The sequence below is a fragment of the Schistocerca nitens genome, chromosome 3 (genome assembly GCF_023898315.1).
Source record: "Schistocerca nitens isolate TAMUIC-IGC-003100 chromosome 3, iqSchNite1.1, whole genome shotgun sequence".
In the NCBI taxonomy this organism is placed as follows: domain Eukaryota; kingdom Metazoa; phylum Arthropoda; class Insecta; order Orthoptera; family Acrididae; genus Schistocerca; species Schistocerca nitens.
Genome location: NC_064616.1, coordinates 942,804,738 through 942,829,944, shown reverse-complemented (window position 1 = coordinate 942,829,944; position 25,207 = coordinate 942,804,738).

Sequence of the window (25,207 nt, the reverse complement as noted above, 5' to 3'; positions counted from 1 at the left end):
ACTATCGTCATTATACATTCCACTGTTCGTCTGTTTTGAATTTTAGTGCACACCATGTGCTATGGTATTCCACTAAAATGTGTCCCCACTATCGTTACTACACAGCCCACTATTCGTCTGCGTGAATTTTAGTGCACACCATGTCCTGCGGAACATTTAACTTGTGAACATACGACACAGCACGCATTTCAGCACTACTGTGTTGTCGTTGTACATCTAGATCTACATGACTACTAAGCAATTCACAATTGAGTATCTGGCAAAGGGTTCACTGAACCACCTTCACAATATTACTCTATTATTCCAATCACGAAGAGCACGCGGAGAAAACGAACACTTAACTATTCCCATGCGAGTTCTGATTTCCCTTATTTTACTACAGTCATCAATTCCTCCTCAGTAGACGGGCGCCAGTAAAATATTTTTGCATTCGGAGGAGAAAGTTCGTAATTGAAATTTCATGAGAATATCCTGCAGCAACGAAAAAGTCTGTGTTTCAATGACTGCCACACGAATTCGGGTATCATATCCGTGGCACCCTTTCCCCTATTTCTCTATAAAGAAAAACGAGCAGCCCTTCTGTGAGCTTTTTCGACGTTATTCGTCAGTCCAATCTGATGCGGATTCCGCACCACGCAGAAAATAGCCCAGAAGAGGACGGACAGTCTCTTTAATACGCCTGTTGCATTTTCTAAGCTTTCTGCCAATAAGTCGCAGTCTCTGATTCACTTTTACCATAACCTTTCTATGCGATCGTTCCAATTCAAGCTGTTCGTAATTGTTATCTCTAAATATTTTGTTGAATTTACAACTTTTAGAAGTGTGTTTGTATCGTGTAAGTGAAGTTTAGAGGGTTTCCTGTAGTACTCATACGGTTGACCATTTTCATTATTTAGAGTCAATTCCCATTTATCTCACCACACATAATCTTATCTAAATCAGTCTGAGACTTGTTTTGATCATCTGATTACTTTACCAGAAGGTAAATGAGAGCATCATCTACAAACAATCTAACAGGGCTGCTCATATTGTGTCCCAAATCGTTTATGTAGATAATGAACAGCAGAGGGCCTATAACACTTCCTTGGGGAAGGCTAGATATTACTTCTGCTTTACTAGATGACTTTCCATCGATTATTACGAACTGTGGCCTTTCTGACTGTTACTCAAGAATCCAGTCGCACAACTGAGACGACACACCGTTGGCACGCAAGTGGGTAACGAGTAGCTAGTGATGAACAGTGTCAAAAGCTTGCTGGAAAACTAAAAATATGGAATCAGTTTGATATTCCCTGTCTACATTTCTATCTTTGTCTGCATACATACTCCGCAAACAACCATACGGTGCGTGGCGATGGGTACGCTGTACCACTATTAGTCATTTCCCTTGCTGTTACACTACAAGTCGACATTAGTGATACGGCTTGTATTCATGAGATTACTTCTATTCCTTTTTGAGTATTAGTGTGACATGTGCAAATTTACAGCGTCGATAGAACTCATTACTTCACGTGAATAATGCTCTAGTTGTGTTTCACTCAACTCAGTAACATTAGCATTGCCATAGCAAAGTGAAGGTATTGATTGGCTGTCTCTTGCCACTAGTGTACTCTACATACGACCACGATCTCTTAGGATTTTCTTCCAGATTTCGAGACAGCGTTCTCCATAGTTCTGAGACTTGCTCTTTTGTCAGCTGTAGTCTACATTTTAACTCAGGAGTCCACTTCTCGATCTGGACAGAGCAGTGCCCGAGAGAAAGGTACCCATGTGGCTACTCAGCAAGGTAAACTGGACATACCGAAGGCAACTGCCTGTGTCTGATCTTAGAAACAGTTTCTAGGAGGGGTGAATTATATCACCAGCATAATCCTCCATGCTGCGGATGCACCACCACAAATATCTTCAAGGCAGCTAAGGATTCAACTGACTTTTCGTGAACTCACAAAGGCTGCCTATGAATGGGCGAATGGCATGAGTAGCACGATCCTCCGAGCTCCCAATTCACCAATTCAAATATCTTTTGAAGAGTTAAAAATACAGTTCGTTCCCTCTTGGAGTGAGAAGTGGTGCCCTGTAACCAGACGAAGCTGCGCTGCTCCGTATGAGTTTACATGTATATCCTGAGAATCTCGTATTTCAACTTCATCATATGCTTACTGGACAATAAATCAATCACCCATTGAGAAATCATTACAAGCATTATTTAATACCGTGGAATTTCGCCCCTGGACGTGATAACCGCATGGATTCAGCTAGAAAGAAAGTCCACAAGGTTGTGCAAGTACGCCGCATCCAAGCTCCACCAAACTGCGGAATTCCTGATGTCGGGGTTTTACCCGTTGTTTCAACATGTCCTGCAGATTTTCTTTGGGCTTCAAGATAGTTGATCTGGCAAACCAGTCGATATGTAATAAAGTGAGGGAGTCTTCAGAAAATCGGTCACATATTCTTCCAGTCCTTGTCTTCGTGTGCCTGTTTGAGCAATGGCCTATTGCGACGTGTCCGACTAGAAAAGTTCATTGCACGGACTTCCCGTTGCAATAGTGCCTCGCAAACAGGTTCGGATGAAAGTTCAGTCACTGTCTATACAGTTTCTGCCGGGTTTGCAAGCGATTTTGATTCACAAGCCGTCAAAAGCGTCTTCGTTCCTTCTCAGTGTGGATCTTTTTCCGGCCACAATTCTGACGTCGTGTTTCGTGGCCACGTGTGTTACTCCACAGCTTTTAGACACGCTGAACAGTTCGCCGCGAAACACCAAGAAACCCAGCAGCTTCACACACCGTATGGCCATGGCCATCGCCATATACAATTGCCCCTTATTGCCACTTTGTCACGTCCTTACATTTACCCATGTTCACGTACAATGTCTGCTTGAAACATATGTTTAGGCTCAACGAATCATTTATGCGCGAGAGGAATGAGGTAACTAATTTTTTGTCTGGTGAGCTTATGATTAAGGAGAGCTTGTTACTGACATCAGCCGATTATCTCTCACATAAACTATGAGATAGAAAGTATTGAACATTAATATGGGGTGTGTTCACACTTCGTCCTTATGACAGCTTGATGTCTGTTGGGGACGCTTCCACTAACGTGTCTGAAGGTCTGTGGAGGAATGGCAGGCCATTCTACCTAAAGAGCTGAAACCAGAAAAGCTAACGGTGTTGGTCGCAGCGATCCGGATCGAAGTCGGCCTTCTGACTCACCCAGAAGGTGTTACATTGGGCTCAGATCGGGACTCTGGGTAGGTCAATGGATTTCAGGAATTATATTGTTCACAAACATCTGCCCTACACATGCTGGTTTGTGACAGAATACATTGTCATGCTGATGAGAACAACCATCGTCTCCGAACTGTTCCTGTACTGCACGCAGTAAATAATACCGTAAAATGTGATCATATCCTTCTACATTTGGCGTTTTCTTATGTGCAATAAGGGGACCACGCCCTACTGTAGGGAAGCAGCCTACTCACGCTGTAGTAAATTCACATCAGTCTTTCCATTGTGTGCCAGCCAGTCCGCTGTAACTAGCTCTGACGTCATAAATGTTGCGCAATACATTAAAAATCAAGCAAATAACCTAAAACATTTCTAGCATGTCAGGAGTAATACTAAATTAATGTGTGTTGAATATCAGTTCGATAACTTTAGCCATTTTCGAAATTTTGACGTTTTTCTGTAAAATTAATTGGCGCAACAGAAAAGAGCTAGAGAGTTAAAAATTTATAATTAGATTCATTTTCCATAATTATCTAATAAAAACAGTACTTTGGATTTCACAAATTAAAATTTTAGTGGAAATTCATGATTTTCTGGTTTTCGTCTTAAAACTTAAGGAAGCAAGATAGATTAAGTAGGCTAATAAATAAGGCTAGAATGTTTATATTTAAGTAGAATGGAGATCCGCTATCACCATAAGGATGTGAGAAGTTTCATTTAAATACCTATAAAACTATAGCGATAGCGTATCTCCAAAGGGCCAGTTCAGAGCTCGTCTACTGCGTGCAGTGTAATTAAATTAATTCTCTCGCCCAAAATATTTAACTTAGCCACGTCAAATTTTTATTATAATTACTTACCTGTGTGCTGAATGCACATTTAAATTGAGAGCTTCATCGGCCATCAGCAAAAGAAGCTATGATTTATTCAGTAACTTAAAGTGGTGCATTACTAGCCCAGCGGCTAGTCGGGAGAGCCGATTTGATCAGGCGTTCCCTTAGCCGTCCGCACCGCGGCTTTATATATAAGAACGCTGCGCGAGGAAGCAAGGCCCCAGTTCTCTCCAGACGCTGAATAGCACGTCATCTGTGTCGGGAGTCGCGTCGCGTCGGTATCATTGCTACAAACAGCCTCGGATGCCGTATTAAGTTACTCGGAATACGCATAACCATGAAATCATTTTCGAGTGAAGTGTTAATTCTGGGTTGACTTTAATTATGGATCTTCAGTTTGCGTATGTCGTATTTTGACGTGCCGCCGCGGGACAGACATTCTACCTATTATTTAGCATGGCGTTTGATGAACCTAATCATCAAATTATGGCGAGCATTCATTTAAACATTTAATTTGGACATTTATAGTTGCATCAGCGCATTAGACTCTGAACTGCTCTGTTAGTTAGATTGTGTGGATTCTTCTGTTTTCATCTGTGACTTTCAGAATACAGAACGTTTTTTTTTAGAAAATCGTTTTTGATTATAAATCCCGGACAATCTTCTAATTCCTCAGAGCTATAAGCTGTAACTATAAGTGTATTCTCAGATGAAGTGGGCACTAGGAATTCTAATTACAGGCTTCACGTTTTGCTAATCACTTTCTGGTAGCCAATATTGTAGTTAGAGAGCCAGTGTTGAGAACGTCGAAAGACAGCATACACAACAGCATAAATAATAGGAACATTTTTAACAACAATAATTCCACCCGCCGCCCCACATATGGTGCATCGGCCGGGAAATGAAGTGTTTCTTCTACAAACATTTCTAACAATAATAATTCCACCCGCCGCCCTACAATTGGTGCATCGGCCGGGAAATACAGTGTTTCTCCATTCAAACAAACATTTATGCAATAGTAAATAATAATTCTAACAGCCGCCCCACATATGGTGCATCGGCCGGGAAACAAACTGAGTAAAGTGAAAGTGATTTTTAAATATTGGGATTCGCGAGTGAAATGCGACACGCAACTGAGTAATAGAACAGTGAAAGTGTTACGTGCGTATGTGGACGACGCAATTGGATTAACAACGCCTCTGGATTGACGGAGCTGGCACTGAGTCTAGCGGCGCTGCCGGCATCGAGAGAAGCCAGTTTCGCCTCACCGCAGTCATTCGCCGGAGCCGCGCCTGCAGTTGCGGGCCACGCAAACACACAACAGCCGTCGGAGTGCCGTCTGCAATTCAGCGAGCTGCGTCGCATCAGTAATCCTGGTACACCACGCCGGCAACGCCATACGTAGTGTAGAAGGAACTAAGTTAAGTGAAAAGCTGTTAAAAATTTTACTAACCTGCACTAAAAGACTGTCGGCGATGGAACCGCCAAAAGACACTGAGGTTAAACTTAAATCAGAACCTATGTCTGTTGAGGGGACTGTAAATCCAGACAACGGTTCAAGTGTAAATATGCATGAAAGTAGTAATGTTAAAGTGAAATATGAAGGATTGTCACCTGATAGTAGTGTGGGGAAGGGCAATGATTCAATAATAGAGACCCCTGTAGAAATGCAGAAATCAGAAATTGTTAATTTATTGGATGATAGTTTATCTGATGAGTTAAAAACGAAACCGCCATCAGAAGTGGTAGAGTTTACACAGGAGAAGTTAAATATGACTGATCAATGAGAAGTTTCGTTTAGTTTTGATGATTCTGGTGTTGGGGCTAGTTTTTCGTCACCTGAGTGTGAAAAGAAACCAGCTAGTGAGCAACCCAAAGATACTGGGGCTATTGATTTAAATGTTATATTACAAGCAATAGCTGCCAGTAATGCAAAAATGACAGCTGAATTAAAGTCTGAAATAAGTGAACAGGTCAAAAGCAGTAATGCTGAATTAAAGTCTGAAATAACTGAGGTCAAAAGCAGTAATGCTGAATTAAAGTATGAGATTATGGCCAGCCAAACTAATTTTAATAAACGATTGGAGGTAATGGACGATACCTTCAAGGCTGGTTGCAATAAGTTGAAAGAGGATCTAGACAGTTTGAATTATAAAATTGATTACAATCATGAGGATATTAAGAAAAAGGTTGCTCAACAGTTTTCTGAGATGTATAAAACAGTAAAATCCGAAGTTGCTGAGGTTCGCAGAGACTTCCAAATGGAAGATGCGAAGCTGGAGCACAAGTTAACAGAAAAGATCGAGGCGGAATCTGAACTGTGCTCAGATAGGTTTAAAGATGTTAATATAAAAGTAAACATATGTCAAGCAGACGTAGATGCAATCAAAACTGATACTACTCATATTGTGCAAAGAGTAGATAATGTTGAAATGAAAGTAGAAAATATTAGTACTATCATTGCTAACATTGAGAGTAAAGTAGCTTCAGTAACTTCGGGTAATGGTAGTATACAACAAGTTGTAGCTGCAAACGCCGCTTTTATCGGGTGTCGGCAGTTCTTGCGGTTCGATCCAGATAGAAATATCCGCCCGCTAGATTTCTGGAACGATTTTGAAGATGTGATTCCACCAACTTGGTCTGAACGAGAGAAAATCTCATTTATTAGAAGCCATTTAGCAGGTGACGCCATGTGTTGGTCAGCTGATGTTATGTTGAAGTGTAAAACATTAGCGGAGTTTAAAACAGCTTTCATTAATGAGTATTGGTCTAGTAATAAGCAAAATGAAGTGTTGAGAGAATTTTGGAGTGGTAAACCCTTCAATGCAGGCAAGGAATCAATTAAAGAGTTTGCTAGGTCATGGATCTCACGTTTGTCACATTTGGCGGAAAAGCTAAAACCGGAAATGATTATACTAGGTCTTCAAGCCAAACTGCCATGGTATTGGCAAACTAGAATTATATCTGCCCCTAGAGACAATCTGGATCGTTTCATTGAATATTTGGAACGTGTAGAACGTGTTGCTGCCAATGAGGAGCAAGCACGTAATAACAGAAATGCTAATAACAATAGTAGTAATTTTAGGAACGAGCAAAATGGCAATGTAAACATCAGAACAGTAGGTGTTCGCCATCCTAAGAGAGGGAGGAATTGGAGAAATGATTATCAGAACCAACAATGGCATCCAAGTGATAATAATTTTGTTCCAAACAGAATTATGCATGTAAACAACAGTACGGAAAGTAATGCTGTGCCAAGTAACTATAATGAAAATAAAGGAAACAGTAGTAGGCCGAGGCAGGAAAACTAGTTCCCGTCTATGAGGACACTGGCGCTCACCAGGCGATTATTTTTCCTAAGCCAGTAGTTACGGGAATTAGTAAGACAAATCAGAATACTCAAACTGAACATGTGGATGAAGTGTCGGTAGCATATAAGGATACAACAGAAACATTAGATCACTCACAGTATTTGATAGATACCGTGTTAGAGACGCTTTCTAGGTGGGAAGAGAAAGAGAAGGCGCAGCAGTGTAACAGTAGGGAAGAGCTACAAAATACTGAATTGTCAGGTGAAGAAGCAGAAGAAATTCATGCTTATATTTACGATGAGGATGATGTGCTCTTATCTAAAGTGCCTGTGCAGGATGTTGATAATGTACTAATAGATTTAGGACAGGAGATAAGTGAGAATGTAGAGGGTAGCCTGTTGGGGGTCGATGAACCCAGTAGCTGTGACCAGTTGTCACTTGAGAAGGAAACCGACGATAATGGTGAAAGTTGTTTAGCTGTAACTAGTGTTATGCCTGGTCTGGAGGCACAGAATTGCTCAGACTACAGTAATTTGGGTTATGTTCAGCAAACTAAATGTAATGAAGTCGTGCGGTGTTTCGATTTAAAATTAATAGACCGACTGGAAAAGGCAGCTGAAAATGTAATTCAGGAAACCCCTACACACTGTGACCTAAATGTAATGAAGACAGATGTCGATCACTTTAGTTGGAGACAAATCCAAAAGGAACTATTGGATGAGTTTGAGGAACCACCTGTACAACCTAGAATAAGCCACCCTTTAATAATAGTGAATGTGTTGGGTATCAATGTACGTTGTCTCTCAGACAGTGGAAGTGAGGTGAGTGCGATATCTCAGTCCTTCTTTGATGCATTACCTGGTAAAGACAAGCTTACAGTAATGAGGGTATCAGGACTAAGAATAATTGGTGCTACTGGCAAGGTGTCAAAAACAGTAAAGCAAAAAGCTTTGCTGCCCTTTAACATTAATGGTAATTTACTTGATCATCCATGTTTAATTGTAAACAATCTCAGTATTGAGGTTTTAATGGGCATAGATTTCTTGTCGAAATGTCAGAGTGTTGTTGACTTTGAAAGAAGCCAGTTAAGAATGGTCTTGCCAATAACCGGAGTAATTACAGTACCTTTTAGTGATAACCATGTAGTAACTAATGATGAAACTTGGGAGCTGCCTATACGAGTTCTGGAAAATAGGAGATATTGGGACGAAGGTGTTAATCTTAGTACAAGTAAGCTAAACACAGAAGAAGAAGAAGCAATTATTTTGGACAAAATAGAAGCTAAATTGCAGGAAATCGATAAAATTTCAGCCAATCAGAAGTAAGAACTGAGACAGGTTTTAAAAAGGCATCACAAGGTATTTTCAGATCGACGTGGCGTGGTCAAAGGTCATGAATGAATGCTGTAGGGAGGAGGTTGTTCTGTAACCTCCACACAGTGTGGCAGCTGTGCAGTCCCAGCTGTGTGAGATCTTCTTTCCATTTCAGGTCTCACTCATTCTTCATCTTTCCTATCTACAAAAATTTCGACCCCTTCTTTCCGTTACGAAAATTTTCTGAAACTAATGAATGCTGTAGGGAGGAGGTTGTTCTGTAACCTCTACACAGTGTGGCAGCTGTGCAGTCCCAGCTGTGTGAGATCTTCTTTCCTTTTCAGGTCTCATTCACTCTTCATCTTTCCTGTCCCCAAAAATTTCGACCTATTCTTTCCAACGCATTAAATTTTCCGTTATGGTTATCAAGCCAGCATTAAACAATGAATGCTGTAGGGAGGAGGTTGTTCTATAACCTCTACACAGTGTGGCAGCTGTGCAGTCCCAGCTGTGTGAGATCTTCTTTCCCGTTTCAGGTCTCACTCACTCTTCATCTTTCCTATCCACCTAAAATTTCGACCTCTTCTTTCCAAATACTAAAATTTTCCGTCATGACTATTAAGCCATGAGTTCTGGAACCATTCTATCCACCGATTAGTGAAGAAAAATACCTAATGTGACAAACCTAACAGTGACGTAAACAATAGAGAAGTATGACGTAATTAAGATACAAAGGTATTTGAGTAACAAGTATGTATAGAACCCTCGTAATATTGTAAGTACAAAGTGTTGTGTTATTGGAAATGGTCCACCAACAATATTTAAAAAAGATGTACAAATTCGTGTACAAGCAGGATCTGAAGTGGCAGTGAAACCTATTGTATGTTGTAGAGCTAACTAATTAATAGTAAAAGAGAGTGCTTAGTGTTATGAAAAATATGCAGACAAGTTGTAAGAATAAACTCACCTTGTGTAGCAAGGAATGGCAGTGTAATAGAACTGAACAGTGTTTGTGGTTGAGACGTGAAGGACACGTCTTTGAAATATTTATAAGGTTGGAGCTGGCCGTTATTTGGTGTAGTGTGTGACAGGACACACCTACACGTATTGAGGCTATGAGTTGGAGGCGTGAATGCGACCATAGGTACCCTTATGTTAGATGAGACAGAGCAGCTCATGGTGTCCTATAGGTTTAAGGAATTTAGCATTACGCTCGTCCATAATTACTTGATGCACTTTAGTGGTAGGTCGAGAGAGACTACCTGTGGTTTCAGCGTCCGATCGAGTGGAAATGGATTGCCACGTGAGCAAACTAATCAGCTGCAATACACTATAGATATGAAATAAATGTGCTATTCTATGCTTTAAAATGTTAATAGAGTGAGTGTTAAATAAGTTCATACACTAGCAAAGTAAGTAAGTATATAATGGCAGATGTGAAACATTATTGATAGCTCAGCATAGATATACTTTAAAGTAAGTAAGTACATAATTGCAGATGTGGAACTGACACAGCAGCAGAGGACCAATAAGTGGATTTAGTAGTCAACTAAACGTAGTGTGTTTTGAACACTAACAACTGTACGGTTACCAAAAGTTACTCACATGTACAAAGAAGCTGAGAAACAACTACTAATCAAATATACTCATACTATCTCTAAGAATAAGGTAATCGAAGATGAGTCAGTTAAGTAAATAACAGGAATGTACCGAGCATTGGTTCAGTGTTCCGGCCCAGAAATAATAAATTGATGTTAAATAGGATTCATGATTGTATGCCTTCAGCATAAATTTTCTCTAGTACGTCACTAACGGCGTTTTAAGCCATTTGTTTACCGATTTTATGAAAGTCAAGTAACCGTGAGAGTAAAATTAAAAAAAGATTCTGTTAACTTTGTTCCAGCAAAATATTGAAGGATAAAATGTATATATCCCCATTTCATTGTGACCCACCCTTAGATATTAAGTGAACAGAGTCTGACGCACTCTTTTTGTTTGTTCTACAGGACAAACCAGATAATGGCAGCCTGGTAGCTGCGTGAAAGCGTGGAGTGACTTGGACACAACTCACAGTGACCCCTCCCCTTTCCCCATGTAATTTAGAGTGAACGTGAAGGTCGCACACCATAGCAACTTCCCCTCCTCTACCCTTGTGAATGGAAGTGTAGGACGCCAGCCAAAGTGGCTACAACTACGTGTGTAAAAATGATTTGTGAAATTTTCTTTCAGGTTCAGAAAAGACTGCTAAGAGATAATCATCTGTTTATGTATCATGTATTTTCTTTGAATTTGTGTATGTAAAAATGTATTTAATGGATTTAAGATTTTCATAATTTTATATATATTTTATGTGTTTGTTTGTCTAAGGCAATATGTATGCCAAAGTGTTTCATTGACTTTGCTTAAATTTTGAGTAATAATATTGCTTAAGAGGCAGTGAACATGCCCGCAATTTAAATAATTAAAGTAGGTAATCAGTTTTCTTTTAATGTTTCTACATGTTTACATTTCAATTTTAAATTTTCATAGGAAGTTAAGCTGTACTCTTGCTTCCCTTCTTGTAATTAAATTTTTTTTTCATTCATTAACATTCATACAGCAAAAAATTTAAGTAGAGGGTGATGTAGGGAACCAGCCTACTCACGCTGTAGTAAATTCACATCAGTCATTCCATTGTGTGCCAGCCAGTCCGCTGTAACTAGCTCTGACGTCATAAATGTTGCGCAATACATTAAAAATCAAGCAAATAACCTAAAACATTTCTAGCATGTCAGGAGTAATACTAAATTAATGTGTGTTGAATATCAGTTCGATAACTTTAGCCATTTTCGAAATTTTGACGTTTTTCTGTAAAATTAATTGGCGCAACAGAAAAGAGCTAGACAGTTAAAAATTTATAATTAGATTCATTTTGCATAATTATTTAATAAAAACAGTACTTTGGATTTCAAAAATTAAAATTTTAGTGGAAATTCATGATTTTCTGGTTTTTGTCTTAAAACTTAAGGAAGCAAGATAGATTAAGTAGGCTAATAAATAAGGCTAGAATGTTTATATTTAAGTAGAATGGAGATCCGCTATCACCATAAGGATGTGAGAAGTTTCATTTAAATACCTATAAAACTATAGCGATAGCGTATCTCCAAAGGGCCAGTTCAGAGCTCGTCTACTGTGTGCAGTGTAATTAAATTAATTCTCTCGCCCAAAATATTTAACTTAGCCACGTCAAATTTTTATTATAATTACTTACCTGTGTGCTGAATGCACATTTAAATTGAGAGCTTCATCGGCCATCAGCAAAAGAAGCTATGATTTATTCAGTAACTTAAAGTGGTGCATTACTAGCCCAGCGGCTAGTCGGGAGAGCCGATTTGATCAGGCGTTCCCTTAGCCGTCCGCACCGCGGCTTTATATATAAGAAGGCTGCGCGAGGAAGCAAGGCCCCAGTTCTCTCCAGACGCTGAATAGCACGGCATATGTGTCGGGAATTGCGTCGCGTCGGTATCATTGCTACAAACAGCCTCGGATGCCGTATTAAGTTACTCGGAATACGCGTAACCATGAAATCATTTTCGAGTGAAGTGTTAATTCTGGGTTGACTTTAATTATCGATCTTCAGTTTGCGTATGTCGTATTTTGACGTGCCGCCGCGGGACAGACATTCTACCTATTATTTAGCATGGCGTTTGATGAACCTAATCATCAAATTATGGCGAGCATTCATTTAAACATTTAATTTGGACATTTATAGTTGCATCAGCGCATTAGACTCTGAACTGCTCTGTTAGTTAGATTGTGTGGATTCTTCTGTTTTCATCTGTGACTTTCAGAATACAGAACGTTTTTTTTAGAAAATCGTTTTTGATTATAAATCCCGGACAATCTTCTAATTCCTCAGAGCTATAAGCTGTAACTATAAGTGTATTCTCAGATGAAGTGGGCACTAGGAACTCTAATTACAGGCTTCAGGTTTTGCTAATCACTTTATGGTAGCCAATATTGTAGTTAGAGTGCCAGTGTTGAGAACGGCGAAAGACAGCATAAACAACAGCATAAATAATAGGAACATTTTTAACAACAATAATTCCACCCGCCGCCCCACATATGGTGCATCGGCCGGGAAATGAAGTGTTTCTTCTACAAACATTTCTAACAACAATAATTCCATCCGCCGCCCTACACTACCCACGATAAACGCCCCCATACCCAAATCGCAACCGTCCCCATTCGTCACTTTTAGCGCTACACATGATCGTATGTAACGATTTGCAGGCATTCGCCAAATACAAACACTTCCATCAGACTGCCACAGTCTATAACGTGATCCATCAGTTTCCAGTAGTCCGCTGCACAGGCGTCGCTCGTTGCACGTCCTCAAGCGTCACTTAGCACTGACTACAGAAATGTGTGGATTATGAAAAGCTGCTGGTTCATTCTACCCCAGTCCGAAGCTCGTGGTCGTGCGGTAGCGTTCTCGCTTCCCGCGCCCGGGTTCCCGGGTTCGATTCCCGGCGGGGTCAGGGATTTTCTCTGCCTCGTGATGACTCGGTGTTTTGTGATGTCCTTAGGTTAGTTGGGTTTAAGTAGTTCTAAGTTCTAGGGGACTGATGACCATAGATGTTAAGTCCCATAGCCATTTGAACCATTCTACCCCATTCCTTTTAAGTCCCTACGTACAGTCATTGTGCTAGAGGGACTACTGGTAGCACTTTGGAACTTACGATTGGTTCCTTCCACTAATTTTATGAGATTTGTTTCACCTGCCCTCCGCAACTTTCGTCAGTCCCCGACCGTCATGAGATCTGCCTGTTCCTGGTTCAGATGAGGTTGTTCCTTCGAGTTTCCACTTAAAATGACACTACCAACAGTCAACTTGGGCAGCATTAGAATGGTTGAAAGGTCCCTGATGGACTTACTACTCAGGTGACATCCAATGACTAGTTCACTTGCAAGATCACCAAGCTCTACTGACCGACCAAATCTGCTGCTACTGCTTCTCTCCTCCAACGCAATCTTCCTCGCCTCCTTTCCCACTGACGTACCGGCCACTTTGGCATCTTGTGGTCAATTCTGCATGGACACTTTTGATCAAATAACGTATATCAGAAAAGTAACGGAGCCAAGGATGATCCATGTGGGACCCATGACACTACGCCTTCCGTTGTGATCTTTTCGTTCCGGTCATCACACCCTATTGGTCATATGTAAGATATAACTGGAAAAACTGTGCAGCCTTTGAAGAAAAATTTGATTTGTGATTTTAGCAAGAACAGTGTCGAAATTCCACAATGCACATAATAGTCGCCACTTCTTTGTTCGTATTCTGATTCAGTGTGTCAGTCATATTCATAAGAGCAGTCGTGATGCTATGATTACTGCAGAAACCTGACTCGTATTCATCTAAAAGATTATTTGCGGTTAAGTAAGTTGTAAGCATGTATCTACGGCCTTATACATGGTGATTGTAATTTAAGTTCCAGATTTAAAACGCTATATAAAAGGAACATCTGGTCATAAATGACTACGTTTGAACAGAAGATTATCGAAGAAGATTGAAAAGTTATGGAAACCAAAAAGTTAAGGAAAATTTTACAAACAGATGACGCTGTAAGCGGCACAATATAAAAAATTAAAGATGCTGGGTACACTGTTGTTCCTCAGCTTGCATCTGAGACGCTCGGCAAGACTGTCAATGCAGGATCGCGCGTTGCTGTTGTAGCTGTTTTACAAGAACGGTGACTGTGCGCCAATAGCTCTGCAGAAGTTCTGGACACTCAAGGGTACGAAAAAAGACGTTGGTCCAATGTCTGCAAAGGGTCTTGAGAAAATGATTACGAAATTCGAAGAAAAAAAAAATATGGTTCAAATGGCTCTGAGCACAATGGGACTTAACATCTGAGGTCATCAGTCCCCTAGAACTTAGAACTACTTAAACCTAACCAACCGAAGGACATCACACACATTCATGCCCCAGGCAGGATTCTAACCTGCGACCGTAGCGGTCGCGCGGTAAGAGACTGAAGTGCCTAGAACCGGTCGGCCACACCGGCCGGCACAGTCGAAGAGACAGGGCAGTGTGGTATAGGGAGGAAAACCATTTATCTGACGTCAATAGAAGATATGATAACACCAATGTAGGAGGCGTAGAGCGGTGGTGTGCAAAAATGCAATGGACGGGGAATTCCACGAATTTTGGGCATGTCTGTGAGCACAGCGCATAAAATTCTACAAGACTTTCTGCATTTCTATCCATACAAAATTACCCGTATGCAGGAGTTGCTTCATGCCGACTTGCCACTAAGGCAAACGTTTGTTCTGGATTTTCTTGCTGGAATGGAAGTGGAAAATGAATGACCGCGAAACATTCTGTGGACAGACGAAGCCCATTTCCATTTACAGTGATATATCAATGCACAGAATTGCAGAACATGGACGACGGAAAATCCACTAGCACATCGACCGGGACCTCTTCAATCTGGAAGGTAACTGTGTGGTGCAGACGCTCGGCATCAGTTATCATAGGTCCATATTTTTTAGAGGAGATGGTTCCTGAGGATTCTGTTATCTGTACCGCCACTGGTAAACGCTATGAGAGTCTTTTGAGTACCAACGTCATTCCAACTCTTCAGCAGCGTGGATGTGTGGGTAGGCCAGCTGCTGCAAAGGCATTTTGGAAATGGTAGAATTATCAGCCGTAATTTCACTACAGCCTTGCCGTCCAAATCACCTGCTCTCACTCTGTGTGACGTCTGGCTGTGGTGCTACTTGAAAGATTCTGTGTTCAGTGCTCCGATTAAAAATGTAGCTGAATTGAAGGCACGCTTTGCGCAACGCCTTCTGAACTTGACCCCTGAGACACTCCGATCTGTTGTGGACCATGCTGTTTCTCGATTTCGACTTGTCACAGAAAACGGTGTACATGATATTGAAAATGCCTGGCCCCAGCCTCAGTTTAATTAAAAACCTATGTCATTGCTGTTTTTATGCGGTTTTTGGTCTCAGGACATGTAAAAACCAATTTTTGCCGTTTGAATTGGCACGGCCTTGCCGTGGCGAATGGGCTTACCTAAGTAACAGAGCCCCAACTGTTGAAAGCTAAATCTGTGTGGTCATGCGCATTGCAGCGTATGATTGGTTTAAGGTGCAGCTCACATAGCCATAGAATCGCGATTCGTCTATCATTTGTAGTAGAACCCATTTATGTTATGAATCTTACACTGCCATTTCTTGATTCCATAATATTTCCGCCTTCTTTCGCAGTATTCCACTCAAATTTGACGGCATTATGAGCAGCGCTTTTTTTTAACAGCGTGTTGAATATGGGACTTTAATTATAATCACAGCGTATAATGCGGGTAGAAAGCAAGTGGGCCTGCAGTCGTCAAGTTGTTTGACACATTCCCTCTTGGGTAATTGTTTTATGAGTTCCTGTTTCCAGATTGTTAGGAAAATGTTACGGGTCAGAGAGTGGCTAAAAATGTCCATTATTTTGAACAATTTAAAATCTCTAAAAGTCGCCACTTGTCGTTTGTTGGTTTGTTGTTCGGACATTGCAACCAATAAATCATGAGTATCACATCACGAGCAGACATTCCAGGTGCAGAGATCTCACCATTGCGCGTTACTCTTTTAGGAGATTTGGCTACGAATATTTCAGTGCTATGCCCAAGTGAAAGTAATGTAAGGTTTGGGCAGGAAGTATAGGGCTGAATTTTGAAACGGAAACACTGATAGTTATACAAAGATTCAAAACCTGGGAGCACGGGTTCAACGCTTGACAGCTGCCCAACTTCCGTTGTCTTTTGTTGAGAGGTTTAATGTTAATTAATATGTATTAAGCTTATTTGTCTGCGTTTTTGGAAGCGAGCATTAGCTTCGGTAACAAGTTTGGACTTAAGTGAGTATATACGAAGGACAGGATCTAGATTTGAGATAAGCATTATAAAGGGACGTGATTTAACGGGACGCGATTTAAAGGGCCACACTTCCAGTGATATGCTCTAGATGGTTCAAATGGCTCTGAGCACTATGGGACTTAACATTTGAGGTCATCAGTCCCCTAGAACTTAGAACTACTTAACCCTAACTAACCTAAGGACATCATACACATCCACGCCCGAGGTAGGATTCGAACCTGCGACCGTAGCGGTAATACGGTTCCAGACTGAAGCTCCTAGAACCGCTCGGCCACATCGACCGGCTATTTCTAATGACATACACGTGGTGCGCACCATCTGGCGCTCATCATGGCCCTTTGTTTCTAAGAGCACTCGATGATAATATTGTCATGGATCGGCAGGATACGATATTACGAGACATCGCTGCAAATAAAAATGTGACAATCGATTCTGTGGATGTCTGTGACACGATCTTGCAACTAAGGCTCCTATTCACTCGTCCCACAGCTTGTTGAGAACCTATTCTCTTTGACACTGAGTTAGTGATATAAATGTCACTGTTAATTTTGCCAGCAGGCCACTGTAAAGAAAGTTCGTACGAACCGTAATTGTCTGTACATATCGACAAATGTTGACCAAAGTACTAATGCTCAATAGATAAGATGTTGCGCGTTTATAGCTTTGCAATCGACGCGAATCTATCGGTTGTCCATTAAACGCACGGGGACAGCTGAACGCAGAGCAGGGAAATGACTGACAGGAGGCGCCGAAGTTATTCGTGAATGCTTATGTCTTTCCTTCGATATCGGCATATTAATTGCACATTAAACTACTGTAAGCTAATAAGGAAATCTCTTTGTTTCTGCTGACTGTGAGGTAATCAAGACATACTGACTTAATTTACCAAAACTTAAGCACATTAAGTCTTCACTTTATCGTCCTATCTTTAGGAAGTCTTTCTCGTGGATAAGAAGCTGCAGAGAACAGTGTGTGTTGCAGCACAGCTTGGACCATGCTCGATAGGAAAGGAGCCGTCTTGTTGGCTCATTTCGCTAGGATCGTTCAGGCCGTATTTTATGTCTGTGTGTTGAAGCAGCAATCCACGGAACGAGCAAACAAGCTATAATTTGACAACGGTGAGGCATTAATTTTACGTTGCCGTAAAAGAGATGGACCTTCTTATAACAACAGAATGAATGTGAAGCTCGATACATAGAATAGTAGCGATCAGGGTGCAATAACCTCGTTTTTAACGAACATACTCTTATATTCGCAGACACTATGAACCAGAAAATACTTTCCAGTGGTAACAGTTAATGTCTCACGTATGACATAACTGATATTTGACGAGACGACAGACAGTAGAAATATAAGTCCCGAAATCACATTTTATGCTAAAGTGTAATTCAGTGACCAGATCGGCCTCACCAACTCTCAATAAGAATCTGGTGACGATGTGTAGGTCAAACAATAGACGGAATTTAGTTGAAAATAAAAACTTACGTACACTACCTGACAAAAAAAGTGAAGCATGCAGAAGACGAGCAGAAAATGAAATGAAATTTTATGGGTTGAGAGAGTACGTGATTTTGTTTCAGTGATTAGAATATCGAATCAAATTTGCAAAGAACTTGGTAATATGAGCAGACTTAACAGTATGACTCTGCATGCATGCACTGATAAGGTTGGGAATGGTGTCGTAAAGCCTTTGTATCGTCTACTGGGGCAACCTGGCCCACTAATGTTGTAACTGGTCGTTGATATCCTCGATACTGGTGCTGGGGACAGAGTTGACGTTCGATCTGTTCCCACACACGTTCTATCGGAGAAAAACCTGACGAGTTTGCTGACCACAGGAGTACCTCAACATCACGCACACACTTCATAGAGACACGTGCCATGTGTGGACGAGCATTGTCCTGTTGAAAAATTGCAATACGATACTAACGCAGGAGAGGTAACACATGAGGACGCAGGATGTCCACGACGTAACGTCGTGCCGTCGGAGCTCCGTCAATTACCACCAGCCATGACATGAACAGGTAATGGGCCACAACAGAGCAAACCCATAGCAGTGTCAGTCGAAGTTGAAGAATATTGGTAGGTAGGTCATCACAGAGCAGACCCACTGTAGTCCTGGTAGAGATTATGGTATTGGTGGGCCACCAAAGGTGCGGACCCACTGCAGTCCTTGGCGAAATAATGGTATTGGTGGGCAATCAAAGATGCAGACCCACTGTAGTCCTTGTAGAGACGGCCAGCAGCCATCTGTTGCGACTCTGCAGGTGCACAATCACCATCGAAGAGTCTTGCGGACAATATAGCAAGTCCATAAACCACCACTTGTGCACTCACAAAGTTTTTGGAATTGTCCTTAGAACCGGCAGTGCTGTTAACCAGTCTCTTGCTGAATTATCAACACTCGTGCAAACACTAACAGTCCCTACTTTTCACATATTTTCCATATACTATGACCAACAGAAACGTGTGCAGTGAAATGTAACTTACAAGTTCCAACGTCCCCTTCGAAAAATTATAAATGACTGTGCTTAAACTGACACACAATATTTTTAGCGCAACGCAATCTGACTTTCAGACAAAAGAATGGCCCTGACTAACATTAATCTATACATTTCACAACTCACTTACCTCACAAAAATCTTCGTTACTCGAACTACTGCAACAAAGCGAGCGACACTACTGCCAGCTAAATAAAAGATTCTAACTATTGAAGGCAGTAACTACTGATAGGCATAGTTAGCAAATGAAAGATTTTGATAGAGAACAAACAATGTACACTCCTGGAAATGGAAAAAAGAACACATTGACACCGGTGTGTCAGACCCACCATACTTGCTCCGGACACTGCGAGAGGGCTGTACAAGCAATGATCACACGCACGGCACAGCGGACACACCAGGAACCGCGGTGTTGGCCGTCGAATAGCGCTAGCTGCGCAGCATTTGTGCACCGCCACCGTCAGTGTCAGCCAGTTTGCCGTGGCATACGGAGCTCCATCGTAGTCTTTAACACTGGTAGCATGCCGCGACAGCGTGGACGTGAACCGTATGTGCAGTTGACGGACTTTGAGCGAGGGCGTATAGTGGGCATGCGGGAGGCCGGGTGGACGTACCGCCGAATTGCTCAACACGTGGGGCGTGAGGTCTCCACAGTACATCGATGTTGTCGCCAGTGGTCGGCGGAAGGTGCACGTGCCCGTCGACCTGGGACCGGACCGCAGCGACGCACGGATGCACGCCAAGACCGTAGGATCCTACGCAGTGCCGTAGGGGACCGCACCGCCACTTCCCAGCAAATTAGGGACACTGTTGCTCCTGGGGTATCGGCGAGGACCATTCGCAACCGTCTCCATGAAGCTGGGCTACGGTCCCGCACACCGTTAGGCCGTCTTCCGCTCACGCCCCAACATCGTGCAGCCCGCCTCCAGTGGTGTCGCGACAGGCGTGAATGGAGGGACGAATGGAGACGTGTCGTCTTCAGCGATGAGAGTCGCTTCTGCCTTGGTGCCAATGATGGTCGTATGCGTGTTTGGCGCCGTGCAGGTGAGCTCCACAATCAGGACTGCATATGACCGAGGCACACAGGGCCAACACCCGGCATCATGGTGTGGGGAGCGATCTCCTACACTGGCCGTACACCACTGGTGATCGTCGAGGGGACACTGAATAGTGCACGGTACATCCAAACCGTCATCGAACCCATCGTTCTACCATTCCTAGACCGGCAAGGGAACGTGCTGTTCCAACAGGACAATGCACGTCCGCATGTATCCCGTGCCACCCAACGTGCTCTAGAAGGTGTAAGTCAACTACCCTGGCCAGCAAGATCTCCGGATCTGTCCCCCATTGAGCATGTTTGGGACTGGATGAAGCATCGTCTCACGCGGTCTGCATGTCCAGCACGAACGCTGGTCCAACTGAGGCGCCAGGTGGAAATGGCATGGCAAGCCGTTCCACAGGACTACATCCAGCATCTCTACGATCGTCTCCATGGGATAATAGCAGCCTGCATTGCTGCGAAAGGTGGATATACACTGTACTAGTGCCGACATTGTGCATGCTTTTGCCTGTGTCTATGTGCCTGTGGTTCTGTCAGTGTGATCATGTGATGTATCTGACCCCAGGAATGTGTCAATCAAGTTTCCCCTTCCTGGGACAATGAATTCACAGTGTTCTTATTTCAATTTCCAGGAGTGTTTTTACCTTAATAGTGTTCAAAATTCATAATGTATATAGCAGTTCATGACATCCATTCTTACAAATGTACTGTTTCTGATGGACATTCTTACAAATGTACTGTTTCTGATGGACACACGTCCAGATCATCCGCTCTCAAAAATCTGCCATCTCACTTCCCCACATCCACCACTACTGGCGGCTCACCTCCAGCTGCGCAACGCTACGCGCTTTTAACAGCCAACTGTCCAACACTACAATAGCAAATTCCAACAATGCCACCCAGCCACAGACTGCACACAGCACAGCCAGTGATTTTCATACAGAGCGCTACGTGGCGGTGGCGTTACCAACATAAGAACCTAAACAGCCTACTTACAACTTATACCCGACGTTTCCCCTCTGTATGACATCAGGAGTAACACCACAGAGTCTCTTCAAAAACCATTAGTAGAGTGGTACCATTCTCCTGATTGCCGCCATACTCCCCGAAGACTGTCATCCGGGGTAGTGAAAAACTACGAGTCACTGCTGAACACAATGCGACGCCATTCATCTGAAGTCTATAATTCCCGGTCATCGCATCACTACAAACGCAGGCGTTTGTGTTATAGTGTTAACGACAACCCACATATAGGACGCTAATTCCATAGTCTGGACGCTGCTAGTCTCAGACCAAAGCGTCAGAGAGACACATAACGTTGCAGGGGATCCATTCGGACGGTAGACTTAGATGTGAAAGGGTTGCGATGTACTTGGTGCAAAGTACGGCGATCCTGTGTTCTGATGATCAGACGTGGCCGACAAAAACCTTGACGGCGCGTGTGCGTGCCCCGACGGTCCCACGCGGCCCAACATCGAGCCAATGTCACAACGAGTATGCGACAAATGTAGATATTTCACGATTCGACCATCCAGCCGAATGGAGACCCGAAGTGAGGCCCCTGTCAAACTCAGTATGGCATTGGTAATGCTGTATCAGACGAGTGCACACCATCTGCGTCTCCTTCACAATAATCGCTCAGCATCTGACGCTGTTGACGCCCCCTTGTATACATTAACAGGCCTGATAACATTCAACACGGAAAACACTAACACACCATGGTGGCCGTTCTACGTCTCACAGAAATCTGCAGCTCTAATGATTTACACACGCGTCGATGATGTGAACTTGTACGAAGTTACATTGACATTGGAGAATGCCTTCTGGGTCCTGCACTTTTATTGTAAGGCAGTCTGTTAAGAAGGATTTTGCGACAAGTAACAGAATTGAAGCATTAATGCAGTACGTTTATTTTTATGCTATGTTCGACTTACTGAAAGTTTTGGGTCTGATATCGAATGGAGTATCAACTGTGTACAGGCGGCATTACTCTCACTGATGCAGTGCAACTCTTTTCAGAAATTACTCCATGTCTGGATACTATTAACTGAGGACGTGTTCATATTGATCGTCTGGGAGTAAACAGGTATAGAACAGTAGTTTTACTAATCTGTGGGAATACTTTAAATAAGAAATTGAAGTACGAGTTATCACAGATTTTTCATTTTTAAGGAAAATGGTGAGGGTAGCGCTAAATAAGTTCTCAAAATATTTAGTAATCTTTGCAGACCTAGGAAAAAAAGGCTCATGAGATGCTGGAAACGTCGCTTGCTCTCTTACAGTGGCTATTAAGCGAACGTAATATTGTGAAAACATTCTTGCTAGCAGGCTCCAGTACTGCTGGTCAGCCGTGAGCCTACCGAGGCGTCGTGAGTGGATACCACAGAGGATTTCATTTCGTAAATTTCATCTGTGCGGGATGATGCGGTGAGCCTCGGCTCCCGTGGGAGCAACAGGGCTACGGGAAATTGCTTATCTATAGCCTCAGAGGATGACAACAAATGCGATGGCTCATCCTCAAACGCATCACTGCCGCGCACCGCACTCTCTCAATTATTTATCTGTCCTTCGTTTTACCAATGTAACTTCTTGCCTGATGTCTTCTCAATTATTACTACAGATAACACTCGCAGCTATCTTTCGGAAAATGTTAGCAGACAGGCTGTGCCAGTAGGTTGCAAATAGTATTTGAGTTTTAGGCATAAACAGTAACTAACATTCTGTTGTAGCAGCTGTACGTCCAACTTAACAGAATTACGAAGTAACACATAATTACAAACAACTTTTATGTTCTGGTATGTTAGTAGCAACCTCTTCAGAAACAGAATTTGAAGCCGTTTGGAGAAAGGATATTTTAATTGCAGGTATCAGAAACAGTTGCCAGAACGTTAAAGTGCATAAAAATGTATGAGAGAAAAACTTAACAAACGGTCACTGTTGGCCATTAACATCGTATCACCATCGACGTTGTATAAAGGGAATGTCAAACTGTCATGTACTATTTTACATGTTTGGAAGTGCAAATGATCAGAGTTTCAGCACAGTCGCACATTTTTCATATACGAAAAGATAACGCAGCGTGTTTCTCATTTAGAAATCGCATCAGACCGTCGGGTTTTTGAGATAAGATCGCGTTATACCTCATGTAAGAAAGACAAATGGTTGGAACGTCTCTGCTAGAATCGTTTCATAGTAATTAACTTGTATTTCGTGCTTTTATCATTCAGTTACATATAATCTAATTTGTATTTCGTGTTTCTCTCCATTCAGTGTTCTACATCTACATGCAACTATCCACTTTCTCAGCAAGCATAGTATCCAATGTATATTACGCACCACAGCTGTATTATTTTCCGAAGCTCCACAAACCAGAAGTGCTAGTCCGTCCTGTGGTATCTGCAATACAAGCTCCAATACACAAGATTTACAGGAGAATCAACGCCATCTTGAAGAAGAAACTGAACTTCAAAGAGAAATATAGCATTAAGAACAGTTCAGATTTATTTAAGACGTTAACAGATTTTAAGGTTCCAACAAAAGCAAAATTAGTCTCTTTTGATGTGCATAGCTTGTTCACATATATGCCAGTGAAAGACAGTGTGTATTTTGTGTAACAATCATTGTATTCACACAACATAAATCCATAAGAGCAGCTGAGCATCGTTAGTACAGTGGAATGTTGTTTAAATTAAAATTATTTCAGCTTTCAAGTGAGCTATTAAAAGCAAGCAGATGGTCTGACAGTCGGCTCACCTTTATCCCCCGTACTAGCAGAAATGTTAGAAAGGTTCATGGACAAACAGAAGACTGATTTTCTTAAGAGAGAACCACTGGCAAAACGTGTTGTATATTTGTATGGGTATGTAGATCATATTCTTTGTATGTGGAAAGATTCCAATGAACAATGCCATAAATTTCTGGAAAATATGAACCAGTGACACACTAACATAAAGGTCTGCATGGAGTTGGGGGGAGGGGGGGGCCAGCATAAATTTCCTGGACATTATCTTAAAAACAGAAGACACTAATCATAAATCTAAAATTTACCGGAAAGATTCCTTCACTGACACTTTCATCCCGGCTTCCTCACAACATCCTACAACCCACAAACATGCAGCATTCCATCACATGATCCACCGTCCCCTTTCTATTTTTATGTCCCAAGAAGACTTTCACCAGCAACTTACCACAATAAAAACAATAGCCATAAATACTGAATTTGACCCCAACACCAATGATAAAATTTTACGAAAAAAGATGAAGAAGGAAGCCAGGTCCCTACTTCCCCAGTGAAAGACACAGACGAAGTTGAAAAGAAATGGTGCAGATTACCTTTTAGAGGGAAAACATCAAATAGTATAAGTAATATCTTGAAGGCAAAAGGTTTCTGTGTGTTTTTCTATGTCCCCCAGGCAATAGGTAGTATCTTGTTCAATGTAAAAGACAAACACCCAGTTATCACAAAAAGTGGGGTTTATAAAATCACATGCAGTAGTGTCATTCTTGCTACATTGGACAGACGGGGAGGTCAGTCTGTACCAGGCTTAAAGAACACCACAGAAGTTGGAGATTGAGGAAGCCTGATTCAGTCTTTGAAGAACATTGCCTGAACAATAACCACAAACACACAATAGATGTACAAGTCCGACACACAGAGGAAAAGGGCAACAAACTCAAGCAATCAGACATTTTAGAAATTAAAAGACGGATGTGTATATCCCCTCACCTATTATTAAACGAGGAAACCCAATTCAATTATTCACCTCTTTTAGACGAGATCACAACCCCAGAATAGAAGCAAAACTTTGTGCCCCAGTCCATCATAGTTAAAAAACTCTGGGCTGATGCATAACTTTTGTCGAGTAATTGTAGTGTAACTGCTGAATGTGTAGTAATGTATGTAATTTGTTAAAAATGGTCATTGACGCAATTTTACAATAAGCTATGGATTGATACCTTAAGAAGCTCAGATGATTGCCTTTGCCTTGTCATCATGTTTGTCGGTGTATTATTATCTTTAGGAATCAGTAATGTACTTGAAAATGGGTT